General features: G+C 51.7%; 1 pseudogene; it reads right to left on the bottom strand.

Annotated features, from left to right (window-relative positions):
- Positions 1–1,372: 1,372 nt before the first annotated feature.
- LOC149346461 (uncharacterized) lies at positions 1,373–2,415 on the bottom strand (annotated as a pseudogene).
- Positions 2,416–5,029: the final 2,614 nt, after the last annotated feature.

Below are 5,029 nucleotides of genomic sequence, written 5' to 3'. Positions count from 1 at the left end.
AATGGAGTCCATCATTCGTTCGAAGGTAGCCGGGGCGTTACAGAGGCCGAACGGCATGACTTTAAACTAGTATAACCATCAGGCGTCACGAAGGCGGTCTTCTCGCGGTCCTTTTCATCAACGGCAATTTGCCAGTACCCCGATCGAAGATCAATTTAAGAGAAATATTTGGCGCAGTGGAGGCAATCCAATGCATCATCGATCCTCGGGAGTGGATATACGTCTTTTTTTGTGATGCGGTTGAGGTGCCGATAATAAACGCAGAAGCGCCAGCTGCCGTCCTTCTTTTTCACCAGGACGACTGGTGAAGCCCAAGGGCTTGACGAGGGCTCGATGATGTCTTTTGCGAGCATCTTGTCCACCTCTTGATTTGTGATGGTGCGTTCGGCGCTGGACACTCGGTACGGACGTCTGCGCAGAGGAGCGGAAGCACCGGTGTTTATGTGATGCGTCACCACAGAGGTCCGAGCCAAAACACGTATATCAAAGTCGAAGATGTCGCGGAAAGATGATAAGAGGCACCTAAGATCGCGAGCTTGCATAGGCGGTAGGTCAGAAGCGATCATGTCGGCGTAGTCGTCCGTTAAGTTCTCTGTTGATGGGGCCGCAGGCAACTGGAATTGATGAGTGGAAGGTAAGCAGCTGTCCACCACTGATATCACACATGCGGCAGCAGGGCACAGCGTGGCGAGTGGGATGCTTTGCGGGAGCGGTTGGATGGATGAACCAAAGTTCAGGACCGGAAGGTACGCTCGGTTGGCCGACATGGTAAATACAGTGTGTGGAAACGCAATGCTGCGCGTCAGGGCGACGTCCAGTTCCAGAGTGACTACGTAGTGACCATCAGGTACAGGGGGAACAGATGAAAAAGAAATGTAAGTTGCGGCTTGAGGCGGTAGACGGACAAAGTCGACAGCACAAAGACGGTGTATAACTGGGGACGGCGACTCAGCAGAAAGAGGAAGGTCAAGCTGAACAACATTAGTGGCGCAGTTAATTAGGGCTGAATGCTCAGACAGGAAGTCGAGGCCAAGAATGACTTCATGAGGGCACTGGTCCAGAACAGAGAAGAGAACGGATGTATGGCAGCCGGATATGGTCACACGGGCTGTACATAGTCCAACAACAGGAGGCGTTCCGCCGTCGGCAACGCGGAGAACGGCTTTGGATGCAGGGGTCAGTACTTTTCGGAGGCGGCGTCGTAGGGTTGAACTCACGACGGATACGTGCACGCCTGTATCGATCAGGGCTCTCACAGGCACTCCATCGACATGAATGGCGAGCAAATTATGGTGTGCGCGAAGGGCTAATCCAGGATTTTCGGAATGGGGCTATACTGCAGCATCACCTCCAGACACTCCAGCGTCTAGTTTTACGCTTGCGAGCGCCCGTAGGAGCCAGGGGAGGAGCGACGGCGTTGGGGCGAACGAGACTGTCGACGCAGGGGGGACGGGGAGAGGCTGAAGCGGGGAATCTGGCCGTCGACTGTAGCACTGTGCTGGGCTGGAGGGGGTGTGTAGTAGCTGGGCTGTTCGTCGTCGTGGTGAGAGCTGAGAGGACGGTATGTGCTGCGACTGGACCAATAATTTGACAGTGACGGTAGATGTGGTGAGTGCGGTGGCAGTGGAAACAAATGCGTCTTTCGTCGGTTGTCCGCCAGTCGTTAGGGTTTCGCCAACGTGGAGTGAAGTACGAAGGTCGTCCAGGAGCAATCGCAGTGATTTCGGGTGGTGATGAAGGCCGTACGGGGCTGACGGGCTGGAAACCAAGGTTTGCAAGCTCTTGGCGGACGACAGCTTGTACCAGAGAGATGGTAGACAAGCGGTTGTCGCCATCATGTAGATGCAGGGGGGCAGGGGACATAGCTTCGAGCCCACGTCAGATGATGCGGGTAACATTTTCTGGAGGCGCTGGAGTTTCCCGGTGTCGCAGGTCTTCACATGAGGAAGTCGCAGCCGTGTTGGGGAGGCGTGTGTGCGGCTGGCTAATACGCCTGCTTTTGGCTTCCTCGAAGCGTCGACATTCCTTAATAATTCCGTCGACTGTAGTGGAGTTCTTGAATACGAGCAAGTTGAACGCATCGTCGGCGATTCCCTTCAACACGTGGCCGACTTTGTCAGACTCGGGCATGTTGGCGTCAACTTTTTGACAGAGGGCCAGCACATCTTGAATGTACGACACATAGGACTCCGTAGATATTTGAGCTCGGGAGGCGAGGTCCTTCTTAGCGGCAAGCGTTCGGCCGAGCGGCCGTCTAAACAATTCGCGCAGTTTCTCTTTGCACACGTCCCAGCTGGTCAGATGGTCTTCGTGGGTCTCATACCAGACCCGGGCGGTGTCTTTTAGACAGAAGATTACATTTGCCAGCATAAGGGTCGGATCCCAGCGGTGGTAGGTACTCACGCGTTCGTACATGTTGATCCAGTCGTCGACGTCAGTGTGGTCGGTACCGGAAAATGTTCCAGGGTAACGAGGGGGAGAAAGAACGAGTGATGTCATGGCCGCGGCTGAGGTTTGCTGGGAGGCGTCTTGGGTCATGATGAGTGAAGGCAACTGGCGGCGGCTTCGGAGCTCCGTCGTCGGTAGACGTAGGGGAAATCCGCACCTCCACCAAATATGTTGCGGTAAAGAATATATTTACAAATATTTACAAATAGAAAAGAACAGCTGCGAGCGGCCCCAAGAACACGGTCCGAACTTTTTTGTCGTCTTCTACTCCTCCCACTCGTGCCATACCTGATAGTCCTCGTCGTCTACCCGCTCCAATACGAAAAGAGAATGGGAGCCTCTCAAATAAGCAATAGGTAACATCTGAAAAGCACCTATGGTGAAGAGGAGCTCCTTTTGTCAGGCCATGACGAAGTTCTACAATGTGGATGGTTTCATCGGCCGAGCATTTAAAGAGTGTCGTTCTCTCTTAAGGTACGAACACACTAGCGGCAAAATGCGCGGCACGCCGCTGGCGGCGCCACACATGTCGCGAAAGGGACGGCCACAGCCGGCGGCAAAGAGTCGCCGCCGCGCGAAGCTTCCTTCGTGGCAAACCGGTCGAGGTCCGCGACTCTGAAGGAGCGCGCGCGGCACCACCGCCGCCGCTGCCATGTAACTTTAGTGGGAGCCAAGAGGTGGCAACACAGACACTCCCCACGTGACAAAGCAGGGCGCCCGTCATTGGTCTCCCCGCTCCGCAGCACGCTGCAAGCCGCCGACAATGACTCCTCCACCCATTCGCTGCGCGGCAGATCAACTTGCCGCCGCGGCAGGTTTCGCGGCAAGTGGCTTACCGCCAGTGTGTTCGTACCTTTACATTGCACGCGTAGAACTGCCGTGTCAAGTGGGGCAACCCACATGCGGACAAATACAGAGGCTATTCGTAGATAGCCTCAAGCAAAGATGGCAGGTCCGCTTGTTCAGATTAACAGTGGGTCACACAGTGCAGAAGGAGAAAAACACACTTAAACTTATGACTAAATGTAGAGTGCCGAAGAGAGGAGTGGCCCGCAAAGTGTAGGGAAGGCAACATAAGATACTGCGAGCCATCCGACACACTCTGTGACAAGTAAAACCTTCTGCAGGTATAACACTTAATGGTTTCGGCGGTGGAAAAAAGTTAGTATTGATATGGGGAACATTTCTTATGGAAATAGACGGGAAAAAACTGTGTTGGTCAAACATTGTTTGACTTTCTTTTGCGAAAACTGTTTGCAGTAAGCAATTTTACGTTTTACCGGCAGACTAAGGCCAGCTCGACATATTTGTTGTCTAAAAATCGATTTTTGGCCTCTGGGGCCACGTTGACATTTTTTTAGAAAACTAAAGGGGCATTTATTGCAAGAACATTTGATCTGAGGTCACCGTTCTTGGCGCCTGTAAATTCAGACACGTAAAGAGCGTCGGTGCGAATTTCTCGTGATGGCACTCCAATTTAACTGCAAAACCAGCCGGTGGTGCAGGTGCCTGTTCTTCAATTTCTACCCTGTACTTTTGTAGACTGGAACACTTTTTAAAGAAATTAGCCGATGAGAACTCGGAAATCTATCGAGGCATTCTACTGCACATTTGCCTTTTTCGGAGGATTTAAAAACGTGCATCTACCGCAGCCCCAGTGACACTGGTATTTAGAGCGCAGCTAATTTGCTTCCACCTTGCCAACATTTGAACAAATGTGAAACTATCGGCGCGGGCCGAACAGCCGCCCAACTTTGTTGATTTGCCTAAACCAGCCTTCTGTTCCCAGAGGGCCAACAGCTCGCACTTTTCTCCTGCTCCTCCATGCCATTTTTGTATTTTGTAGTTCAGTGCGCACTGTGTCGTGCATGGAGCTAGGTAACTAAATGATATAAAACGTGGCTGCGGTATATCTAGGCCCAGCGACCCTTAGCAGAAATGATGCCTAAACTCATACGGGAAGCACGGTTGGACTCACGGCCGCCAGATTTTGTGCATGCATTCACGGGATCGCCGAGGCTTGAAACATGTATTTGTATTAACGTTCATGAGATGAACTTTTGCCTAGCTCCAAGGAGCCAATATAGGTCAGCTCAAATTGGCCCTCTGTGTTTAGCTAAATTTACCCTGCGAACGAGGGACACTGCACCAGCGGTGCCCTCATTGTGAACAGTGCGCTGCAATGCAGAGATGAGTTCTTGTGGCGAAATATAAGAAGACATCTTTTCAAACTCATAAAACCTGCTGCGTAAATACGTAAGAAGGAGCAGGTGATTTCATAGGCTCAATGTCTGCAAATAGGGATATATTTTGGCCATCTACTTTTGAATCTCTGTCGAGCCCAGAGCGCTGAAACATCTACGAACCAAAATATACTTGAACATTGTGAGGGTCCATGAATGTGCGAACTACGTATGAGGTCAGGAAGAGGATTTACATATCAACTGCACTTCCGTCGGCGAGGAGCCGCTGTTGTTATGCATGACGCAGTTCTACAATGCGAATGCTTTCAACATGTGGCTTTTAAAACAGTGTTTTAATCGGCTCTCACAAGACTTCTGAGAAAATTTCGCGTTCGGTT

The sequence above is a fragment of the Amblyomma mixtum genome, chromosome 4 (genome assembly GCF_055824585.1).
Source record: "Amblyomma mixtum isolate Tamu chromosome 4, ASM5582458v1, whole genome shotgun sequence".
NCBI lineage: Eukaryota > Metazoa > Arthropoda > Arachnida > Ixodida > Ixodidae > Amblyomma > Amblyomma mixtum.
The sequence above is the reverse complement of the archived record's forward strand: the minus strand, read 5'-3'. Positions and strand labels throughout refer to the sequence as shown.